Consider the following 12,579-nt stretch of genomic DNA (forward strand, 5'->3'; position numbering starts at 1 on the left):
GTTGAGGAAAAGAGAAACAAATAGCTTGTTTTCCGCAGCGGGGAAATTGCAGTTTACAGAAGAAGGGGAGTTACCTCGTTGGTTTGAAGAGGGCGAGTTGTCAGCCGGGTGGGAAACGTTGCGTGAAAACGGCGGTCGTCGATTCCTCGGTGAAAAATAGGGTCGTTGGTTTTGCTGAGTTGCTGGAGTTGGGTTGGCGGCGCGGCAGACTTCAGCGATGTGGCCGCGGCGCTGGCAACGGCGGCAATAGGCGTCCTTGAAATGGCAGCGAAAACGAGGATGATTTCCGTTGCAGCCGGCACATCTGTCAGCACGGGGTGTTTCTTTGGCTTCATGGTCGGAGGCTCTTCGGATTTGGAGGCAGGTGTCGTCTGGAGTAGCGGATTCCGAGTGTTTTTCATCGGGAGAGCAGGCGTGCCAAGGTGATTCATCAGGGATGTGATGAACGGTTGAGGTTGCGCGTTTAATTTCGGCAACAGATGTTTCAGATACCTCGGAGGCTTTTGCTGCCTTAAGAATGTCTTGGAGAGAGGCATCCTCATCAACTAAGTATTTCTTCTGAAGCGTGATATTGGTTAGACCGAAAATAAGGCGGTCAATCAATTGTTCCTCTGGATCCTTGTATTTGCACTTCGGAAGGAGTGCGCGTAGCCGAGTTATAAAATCGTTGGTAGATTCTCCGTCCGCTTGCCGCATTTGGGCGAATTGATGGCGGTATACGCGGACAGGAGTCGTCGGCTGGTAATGAGCGGCAAGTTTTGCTTGTAGAGTTGACCATGCGATGGTTTCCAGGGTGTCTGGGTCAACGAGTGTAGAGGCTAGGCTGTAGACTTCTGTGCCGCAATAAGCGAGGAATATAGCTTTCTTCCTATCGTCATCGGCGTCATGTAAATTGCTCGCTTTCAGGAAAAATGTGAATTTGGACATGTACGAGGTCCAAGCTTCCGTCTCGGAGTTGAATACAGGCGGCGGTGGAGCCATGGCCGAGTTCATGGCTGCGTTAGCGGGAGTTCGACCTCCTCGTCGCCACTGAAAAGTCAGGACTCCGGTAGTTTAAATCAAACAGGTTTATTCATAGCAGGAGAATCACAAGCTCTGGAACAGTCGATTTCCCGGAATGAGGGCAACGGCTAACCCGTTGCCCTTTTATACTCTTTAAAACGGCGGGCTTTCTTTCAACTGACACACATTTAACTTTCGCGGCTATTTTCTGAATAGCCGCGTCTTAACCAATCACAGATTTTCTGCGATTATTTTTAAACAAACACAACAGAAACGGTCCCTTCTGGACAAGGGTCACATTGGTAGCAGCAGACCTGCTCGCCCTCTGGAACTCTTCTCCACTCCCCTGCCTTGCACCTCTTCAGGCCACACCTGGCAACGGGCACCTTCTGAAAGAGGGAAGAGGGAAAGGGTTGAGATGGTCTAAGCAATGAACATGCTTCCTTTATTTGTCCCCATTGTCCTGTTTCCCTCTCCAGAATGTCTTCCAATCTCCTCCCCATGGTCTACCAGAAAAGATATATGGGAGATTGGAAATGATGCTTAATTGTCCAAAGGAAGCTTGGGACATGGAGCTACAACTTTTCTAAGACAAAGAATGGTGATGCTCCACCTGAATGGGAACGGTCCATGGAGATCACTGCTGCCTGTTCCAGTTCTGGGTTTGAAACCGATGGTTTCCCCAATCCCACCCCTTCCTGCACCTATCAATCATCAAACAGGTTCCATGCAAAGCAGGTTTTCTACCAATGGCTGCCACATTTTCTGATTCAGTAGTCCTGCATTGAGTTAGAACAGGATTTTGTATACTTGTGGTGTGACCAGAACAATCGAGAACTGAACACACTCAAAACTGTAGGAGAAACCCTCCCATCCTACCACATCTCACAATACTAAACAACACAGTATCAACCGTAGAGACCTTCAAATTTGTAGTTTCTATCGTATCTCAAGACCTAAATTGGTCACCTAACATCAAAAAACATCATCAAAAAAGGACAACAAAGAATGTTTTCTGCACCAATTCAGGAAGCTCAAACTGCCCAAGGAGCTGCTGATCCAGTTTTATAGCTGAATCATTGAGCCTGTCATCTGCATCACCAGAACTGTCTGGTTTGTTTCTGCAACCCAACAAGACTGACACAGACGTCAGAGGAGAATCAGAACTGCAGAAGAAACAATGGCTGCCAACCTGCCTTCCATTGAGGACCTGTAGACTGCATGAGACAAAAAGAGGGCAGAGAAAATATTGACTGACCCCTCGCATCCTGTACACAAACTGTTTCAACTCCTACCCTCAAAATGTCGCTACAGAGCTCTGCACACCAAGACAACTAGACACAAGAACAGTTTTTTCCTGAATGCCATCACTCTGCTAAACAAATAATCCCCTGAATACTGTCAAACTATTTACTAAGTCTGCATTACTATAATACTAGTTTTTTCTCATCATTCCTATCCCCCATATCCTCCCACTTATGACTGTATAGCTGTAACGTGTTATTTCTATCCTTAAGACGAAACTCTTCAGAAGATAGGCGCAAAATACACAAGGATCTTGACAAACTTGAATAATGGGCGCTAACTAACAAAATGAAATTCAATGGTAAAAAAAGTCAAGTTTTACATTTAGGCAAGAAAAACAAAGTGCACAGGTACATTGCTCAAAAGTGGTGATGGGCGAACCAAACTCGCACAATTCGGGTCCATACCGAATTTTGCAGTGTTTGGTATGCCAAACACGAACCCAAAATTTTTTGAAACTTCGGGCAAAGTTTGGGGTTGCGTTCGGCGTTCGGAGCTTTGACGTCACCAGCAGGTTGCTAAGGATGCAAAGGTGATCACTTCCTGGATTCCATGGAATCCAGGAAGTGATCACCTTGGTGTCCTTAGCAACCTGACGGTATATGTGACGTCAAAGCTCTGCCCCCGGAATCTCTTCGTGGGAGGGATTCCCCAGCTCCTTCAAAGGGAGGTCTTCATGTAAAAATAAACATTTTTACTTTTACGAAAAAGGACGCCACAGTGGTGCTGCAAGCAAAGGCCGGTCCTTTCACGTAAAAATAAACATGAATAAACATGGAATCCAGGAAGTGATCACCTTGGCGTCCTTAGCAACCTGCTGGTGATGTCAAAGCTCCGCCCCTGGAATCTCTTTGTGGGAGGGATTCCCCAGCTCCTTCAAAGGGAGGTCTTCACGTAAAAATAAACATTGCTATTTTTACGAAAATGGACGCCACAGTGGCCTTTGCTTGCAGCATCGCTGCGGCGTCCCTTTTTGGTAAAAATCAGAATAAATAAAAATTAAAAATCTGTAAAATTTAAAAATGATGGCATTCCGGGGGCGAAGCTTTGACATCATGCAGTGTTTGGAGTTCGAGTTCGGGTTCCGTTCGGGTTTGGCCGAATTTTGCATAAAGTTCATCCGAACTTGCCGAACCCGAACACCGTTGGGTTTGCCCATCACTACTCAACAGTAGCAACTATGAGAGGGATCTTGCAGTCCTAGTGAACAACCATGTGCAGCAACTGTCCAAAACCCCCAACACAGTTCTAGGCTGCATCAACAGAGGGAGAGAATCAAGATCACATGAAGTGTTAATACCACTTTATAAGGCCTTGGTAAGGCCACACTTGGAATACAGCATTCAGTTTCGGTCACCACGATGCAAAAAGGATGTTGAGACTCTAGAAAAAGTACAGAGAAGAGTGACAAAGATAATAAAGGGCCTAGAGACTAAAACCTATGAAGAACAGTTGTAGGAACTAGGCATGGCTAGTTGAAAGAAAAGAAGGACCAGGGGAGACATGAGAGCAGTCTTCCAATATCTCAGGGGTTGCCACAAAGAAGAGGGAGTCAACCTATTGTCCAAAGCACCTGAGGGTAGGACAAGAAGCAATGGGTGGAAACTAAAGAAGGAGAGAAGCAACTTAGAACTAAGCAACTTAGAAGTTGTGAATGCTCCAACACTGGAGGTTTTTTAACCAGATGTTGGATAACCATCTGCCAGAAGTAGTGTAGGGTTTCCTGCCTAAGCAGAGGGTTGGACTAGAAGACCTCCAAGGTTCCTTCCAACTCTGTTGTTATTATTATTGTTATTTTTATTAATATTGATCATTTCTTCATTGCTTATTTGACTCCTATGAAAATCATTAACTGTTGTATCTCATGATTCTTGACAAATGTCTCTTTTCTTTCATGTACACTGAGAGCATCTGCGGCAAAAACAAATTCCTTGTTTGTCCAATCACACTTGGCCAATAAAGAATTCTATTCTATTCTATTCTATTCCATTCCATTCCATTCTAAAGAGAAAATGAATTATTTCTTTGTTTGCTTGTTTGTTTGTTTGTTTGTTGGACTTATATGTCGCCCTTCTCTGAAGACCCGGAGCGGCTCACAACATATAAAAAACAGTACAAAACCCATTCTGGAGCCCAATTATAAAACTAATTTAAATACCCAAATCATACAATCATATAAACACACTCATACATGTCTTCCCCTGAAGTTACATTTCCTTCCAGCTCACCTTTGAGGCCCAGGTGATCAGACTGGAGGTGATGGTCAACTCCTTTCCTGAGGGAGACCCAGGATCAAATTCCCCAAACTTCACAGGCACAAAAGTTTGATTGGGGTAGAGAACCCAGTTGAGAAGATTGTATCGAGCAGATCCAAGTCTTTTCTCTGAGAAGGAAATTTCCTCTCCAGCGCTGTTGTTGAACTGGACCTTCCTCAAATAGGGGAGCAGCTGAGAGAAAAGAAACCTTCATAAATTGAAATGATTGTCTGAAAGCCACAAAATGAGATTCACCCATCTGAGAACCTTCTGAGTTTCCTTTTAGGAATGATTCACTCATTTGTACTGGCTCTCTCTAACTATAGAGAATGAAGTCTATGTTGGACATAATCCTCACTAACAAATAGAAAGACAAAAAGGACATGTATAAAAGGTGGAAAGAGGGGCAAATAACTAAGGCAGAATAAAACCCTTAACAGGCTTCAATCTGTAAAGATGAAGTGGGGAAAACTAAGAGGCTTGTGACAAAAGAAAACAATAATTTTAAAAAGCTTCTACCAACATGTTAAAAACAAGAAAAAAGTCAAGGACACAATTGGCCCATTGCTGAGAGAAAGTAGCAAGAGGATGATAAGCAACGGGGAGAAAGCAGAGCTCCTTCACTCATTTTTGTAGCTGTCTTTTTACAATTGGAACAAACAGACCAATGTATTAAAAACAGCAACACAAAAAACATATTAGGAACGCAAGTTAAAATAGAGAAGAAAATGGTAAGTGAACATTTTTCTTTCCATCTCTTACTTTGCAGGCTATTTCATTGTTACTCCCTGGAAAGAATGTTTTTTCCGGTCCTAAGTCTTTGCAGGCCTTTTTTCATTGCTCTATTTGCTCCAAATATATTTTCTTCCATTCCTAACACAGTGTTAACGATATTCCCAGCTTTTACTGGCTTGCAAGCTCATTCATTGTTACTCTCTGTGAAGAATGTTTTTTAAGCCATAACCAGGGGATAAAATCATGTGCTGAAGCTGACAAGACTAAGATTGCTAGCCAGATGAATACCTGGTAGGCAGATTTCCCCCCCTATTTTCCTCCCCAAAAGCTAAGGTGCGTCTTATACTCTAAATATATGGTATGTCTTGCATATATAATGCATTGGAGCAATCTAAACACAAACCTAAACTTTGGCTGAGATATGTAGATGACACTTTTGTAATTTGGCCACATGGAAAAGAAAAACTGGACAATTTCCTCACACATCTCAATAGCCTACACCCCAAAATACAATTTACTATGGAAACAGAAGCCAATGATCAACTTCCCTTTCTGGATGTCCTAATCTATAAAAAACCCAATGGCACCCTAGGACACACCATCTATCAAAAGAAAACCCACACCAACCATTATTTAAATGCACACTCCCACCACCACCCCGCACAGATCACCTCAGTAGCCAAAACTCTCATCACCAGAACCAAACGCCTAGCTGACCATGAGCACTTAAAAACTGAATTGAACAAACTCAAAGATGTATTAATTTCTAATGGATTCGAAAGAAAAACAATTACAAACCTAATCAAAAAAGTGACACCTCCCAAAAAACAAGACCAAGAACAGGATAATGGTACCACCCTCCTCCCTTACATCAAGGGCACCACAGACAAAATTAGTAAAATTCTACACAAACATAATATCAAAACTTCATTTGTCACTAACCAAAAAATATCAAACATCCTAAGAAACCCTAAAGATAAAATCCAACTCGAAAACCAAAATATGTGAAGCCACATACATTGGACAAACCAATCGAAGAGTGAGTGCACGCATTGCAGAACATAAGAATGCAGTTAAAAAAGAAGAAAAGACTTCCTCACTTGTCCAGCACATTAAAAAAACAGGGCACAAAATTGACTTTGAAAAAACTAAATTACTTTCCAAAACAGAAAATTTACACAGAAGGATTATTATGGAAGCCATAGAGATAGAGAAGCACCCCTTCAGCATGAACAAAAGGGATGACACGTCCCGCCTACCAGAGATTTGGAAACCAGCCTTAAACAAAAAAACATATCATAATCATCATCATGTCAATCCTTCAAGTAATTGTGATTCCACCAACCAATCAAATCACTAAAACATAGTCACCCAATCTATTTGCTACATTCAAACCAAATCTCCACCCCCAACACTATATATATGGCAGTTGCAAACATTCCATATTTACAGCAGCACGAAGCTCATAACTTCAGCCTGATGATGGTGAATGTGATTTCACCGAAACGTTGCATAGACACTCAAAATATTACACGGGGCAAAACCCGAACTCAGAACAATCTACATACATATACCCGTGAAAATCTATGAATATATATATATATATATATATGACGGTCTTGGTATATTCGGATTTCTTCCCATGTAGGATTTGGAAATTTCTGGCGATGTTTCGACGAGGTCTCACTTGTCATCTTCAGGCTGGTGTTTCTGTCCTTGTTCTCAGGCGAACACAGAACAAGGACAGAAACACCAGCCTGAAGATGACGAGTGAGACTCATCGAAACGTCACCAGAAATTTCCAAATCCTACACGGGAAGAAACCCAAATATACCAAGCCCGTCATACCTGTACCCGTGAAAATCTACGAAAACAAATATATATATATAAAATATAGTACTGATTAAACAATTAGTTAATTAATTACTTATCTTAGTTCAATCTATTAATCTATTAGTTTATTAAATCTATTAAAACAGCAGGAAAACAAAAGAAAAAAAGAAAAAAAAGACACAGGAGCCTCTACATATGGAGAACAACGAGTCTATGAGTTTATTTATTTATTTATTTATTTATTTATTTATTTATTTATTTATTTATTTATTTATTTATTTATTTATTTATTTATTTATTTATTTATTTATTTATTTATTTATTTATTTATTTATTTATTTATTTATTTATTTATTTGTTTGTTTGTTTGTTTGTTTGTTTGTTTGTTTGTTTATTTATTTATTTATTTATTTATTTATTTATTTATTTATTTATTTATTTATTTATTTATTTATTTATTTATTTATTTAGTATGCCGCCCCTTTCCATAGACTCGGGGCAGCTCACAACAGTAATAGAAAAAACAATGTAGAATACAAATCTAATAATTAAAACTAAAAACCCATAATTTAAAAAAACATGCACACAACATACCATACATAAACAATACAGGCCTGGGGAAGTTATATCAGTTCCTCATGCCTGACAACAGAGGTGGGTTTTAAGGAGTTTACGAAAGGCAAGGAGGGTGGGGGCAGTTCTAATCTCAGGGGGGAGCTGGTTCCAGAGGATCGGGGCCGCCACAGAGAAGGCTCTTCCCCGGGACCTGCCAAATGACATTGTTTAGTCACTGGGACCCGGAGAAGGCCAATTCTGTGGGACCTAATCGGTTGCTGGGATTTGTGCGGCAGAAGGCGGTCCCGGAGATATTCTGGTCCGATGCCCTGAAGGGCTTCAAGTTAGGGGGTATACCAAATCGAGAGGGGGGGAGTTAAAAATTCAGCACTTCATTCTATACCGTAACTTTCTATTAAAAGAGAAAAAAAAGAAACCATAAGATATAAGATCCGATGAGGAAAAAAATCAGTAATTATACTTAAATTGTGTATTCTATGCAGAATACACAATTTAAGAGAAAAAGATTTTTGACTAAGTCCTTCTTCCTTATTTCCTTTATCTTTTAGTCCATAGTCTTTATTTAGTCCATCAGCATCACATTTGTTTCAAATCCATAAAGAAAGAATCCAAGAGTCTTAACATCAGTCCACACACAAAAAAGGAAAAAAGAAAATTTATCTTCAATTATAATCCAAATTGGAATTCCTGTCCATTTTTATGTAAGTTCTTCCAAGGAAATAGATCAAATAATCTATAATAGGTAATGCAATTTAATCCATACGCTGTCCAATCTCTTTCAAAATAGTCCCACCTATAAATTTATCCAAGCTTTGAATATCAATTTTATAAAGTGCAATTTAATTTATTCCATCAAGATTCAATCAAAATTTTTCAATGTCCAATCTTCTGATATTTTAATCCTTTTATATTTTTTTTAAAAAAAACAATCTTCAAAAACCGGAAACCTTAAGCACTCGATATTTTCTGTTAATTTATTTTTCCCTGTTTTTTCGTTTTATTTAATTTTTCATCCCCTATTTCTTATATAAAAGGCAAATTCTTTTGTTCTTTTCCAGGGATGTAGGAATATTTCTTGTCTGTTAAAGTTCATTTACAAGAAAAAAGTAAATAAAAAAATAGATCCGGTTTATACCTTTCCCTTTCACCCAAGGATTTAACTCTTAAGAGAGAACTTTTCTTTGTTCACCTTATTTACTTTCGAGTTCTTTCACTTTTCACTTTTCAAAAATTATAAAATCCAAAATTTTACCTTACTCTGTACTTTTCTTTTCTTTTATTCTTTTCTGTTGATCTTTATTTTCAGTTGACCTCTGTTAAAGTATTCCCTTCCTCCTTCGTGCTCGAGCCGCTATGGCTGCGTCCCAGCTGGGACTGAGACGCGGTTCTTCATCTCTAAAGCTGCGGGGTATTCCTTTCCCTCCAGGGCAGTGGCGTTCTGCCCCTTGGGATCCAGGAGACCCCCTGTTCTAGATCGAGCCCTCCAAGCTCGATCGGATCGCAAAACAGCGACCTTCAGTGAGAAAAAGGGAGAGATGGGGACGGAGCTCTATCCCCAATCTCCCGTCGCGGCTCGATCGCCACCCGAAAGTCTTATATGGTATATCTTTCAAAGATCCTGGAGCACCATGGAACTACCAAAGGACTGGAAAAGAGCTGGTATAGTTCCCATCTTCAAAAAAGGAAAGAGAATAGTTCCAGGTAACTACAGAACTATCAGCCTGACCTCAATACCAGGGGAAATTCAGGAAAAGATAATCAAGCAACAAATCAGCAACACCTATGTCAGATTTAGTAGATAAATTATAGCCTGCGTGGACTACAATAAATCAAATCTGAGAGTCAAACGAAGTTACTTTTATTAAGAAAATAACAAAATATATCTAATGCCTATCAGAGGCATCTTCTATGCATGCTACATCTTTGAAGACAAAAGAAAGAAGATGGAGTCTTTGGAGAAGAAAGGAAATGATGCATGTATGACAGGCAGGATTTTACATCATAATGGGTGGAGCTAACAAACATACACTCTGTTGACTATTTAATTACTAAATGTCTCTGAATGTCTCTGGGACTGGCAATATGCAGCGTGACAACCTAGAAGCAAACAAAGTAATAACCAAAAGCCAACATGGGTTTGTCAAAAATACATCATGCCAGACTAATCTTATTGCATTCTTTCACAAAGTCTACAAACTGTAACAGAGGGAGTCTTTCTCTGGACCAGATCAGACAGAAAACTCTTTAACCTCTCTAGATTGAAAGTCTAAAGTCCAACTGAAATGCTTATGGGATTTCCTCTTCACTGATGATGCTGCCACTACTGCTCATTCTGCTGAAGACATTCAATGACTCGTTGACTGTTTCAGCAAGGCCTGCCATATTTTGGATTAACCACAAGCCTGAAAAAATGCAAGTCATGGGTCAGGATGAAGATTAAGCTCCCCATATTTATTTATTTATTTATTTATTTATTTATTTATTTATTTATTTATTTATTACTTAGATTTGTATGCCGCCCCTCTCCGAAGACTCTTTGCACAAGAATTGGAGGTCATCCATAACTTTGTGTATCTAACAAAATGAAATTCAATAATGAAAAAAGGAAGGTTTTACATTTAGGCAACATAAACAAAATGCACAGGTACAGTATGGGTTGTACATTGCCCAACAGTAGTAACTGTGAGAGGGATCTTGGAGTCCTAGTGGACAACCATTCAAATAGGAGCCAGCCATGTATAGCTGCTGCCAAAAAGCCAACACAGTTCTAGGCTACATCAACAGATGGAGAGAATCAAGATCACACAAAGGGTTAATACCACTTTTCAAGGCCACACTTGGAATACGGCATTCAGTTTTGGTCGCCACAATGCAAAAAGGTTGTTGAGACTCTAGAAAAAGTGCAGAGAACAGTGACAAAGATAATAAGCGGACTAGAGACTAAAACATATGAAGAAAGGTTGCAAGAAGTGGGCATGGCTAGTTTAATGAAAAGGACCAGGGGAGATATGATAGCATGTCATGGTCAGATCATTTCCTTCTGCGGCTTAACTTCCTGGCTCCAATCTTTCTCCGCAGGGAGGCGGAACTGATTAAATTGTTCTGCCCAAGACGCCTGATGGAAACAGAAGGTTTTCAGAGGGCGCTTGGGGTTATTCCAGATACACTCGTTCACAGTTTGGCAGAGTCTCTTGCTGAGGCCTGGAACAAGGCTGCAATAGGGGATCTTGACCGGATTGCGCCGTTGCGACCTCTCCGTGGCACTAGACCCAGTAGAGCTCCATTTTACAATGAGGAGCTCCGGGAGTTGAAGCGCCAGAAGAGAGGTCTGGAGAAGCGATGGAGGAAGAGTAAGTCTGAATCCTATCGAACACTTGTAAGAGCTCATATTAAGACTTACAAAGTGGCGCTCAAAGCGGCAAGATGCATGTATCATGCCGCTTTGACTGCATCAGCGGAATCCCGCCCAGCCACTCTGTTTAGGGTAGCCCACTCCCTTCTTAATCAGGGGGGAGTTGGGGAGCCCTTGCAGAGTAGTGCTGAGGATTTTAATATGTTTTTGGCTGATAAAATCGCTCGGATCCAGGAGGACTTCGAGTCCAATTGTAAAACAGAGTCGACTGACAATGAGTCAGTCGAGGTGACTGGGGCTAAACGTCTTTGTCCACCTGTCTGGGAATAGTTTGACTTGGTGTCACCTGATGAAGTGGACAAGGCCATTGGAGCTGTGAGTTCCGCCACCTGTTTACTGGATCCGTGTCCGTCTTGGCTGGTTTTGGCCAGTCGGGAGGTGACACGGAGCTGGGTCCAGGAGATTGTCAACGCCTCCTTGGGGAGGGGGTCCTTTCCAGCCCTTTATAAGGAGGCACTTGTGCGCCCCTCATCAAAAAGACTTCCCTGGACCCAGCCGTGCTTAATAACTACCGTCCAGTCTCCAACCTTCCCTTTATGGGGAAGGTTGTTGAAAAGGTGGTGGCACTTCAACTCCAGCGGTCCTTGGAAGAAGCCGATTATCTAGGTCCTCAACAGTCTGGATTTAGGCCCGGCTACAGCACGGAAACTGCTTTGGTCGCGTTGATGGATGATCTCTGGCGGGCCCGAGGCTGGCGGGCCCAAGGCTTGGACAGGGTCGGTCCTCTCCCCCCTGCTATTTAATATCTACATGAAACCGAAGGGCAAGATCATCCATGGACATGGGGTGAGGTATCATCAATACGCCGATGATACCCAGTTATACATCTCCACCCCATGTCCAATCAGTGAAGCAGTGGAAGTGATGTGCCGGTGCCTGGAGGCTGTTAGGGCCTGGATGGGTGTCAACAAACTCAAACTCTATCCAGACAAGACGGAGTGGCTGTGGGTCTTGCCTCCCAAGGACAATTCTATCTGTCCATCCATTACCCTGGGGGGGGGGGGAATTTATTGACCCCCTCAGAGAGGGTCCACAACTTGGGCATCCTCCTCGATCCATAGCTCACATTAGAGAAACATATTTCAGCTGTGGCGAGGGGGACGTTTGCCCAGGTTCGCCTGGTGCGCCAGTTGTGGCCCTATTTGGACTGGGAGTCATTGCTCACAGTCACTCATGCCCTCATCACCTCAAGGCTCGACTACCGTAACGCTCTCTACATGGGGCTACCTTTGAAAAGTGTTTGGAAACTTCAGATTGTGCAGAATGCAGCTGCGAGGGCAATTATGGGCTTCTCTAAGTATGCCCATATCACTCCAACACTCCGCTGTCTGCATTGGTTGCCGATCAGTTTCCGGTCACAATTCAAAGTGTTGGTTATGACCTATAAAGCCCTTCATGGCACCGGAACAGAATATCTTCGGGACCGCCTTCTGCCGCACGAATCCCAGCGACCGGTTCGGT

Source organism: Erythrolamprus reginae, chromosome 1 (genome assembly GCF_031021105.1).
Source record: "Erythrolamprus reginae isolate rEryReg1 chromosome 1, rEryReg1.hap1, whole genome shotgun sequence".
Lineage (NCBI taxonomy): Eukaryota > Metazoa > Chordata > Lepidosauria > Squamata > Dipsadidae > Erythrolamprus > Erythrolamprus reginae.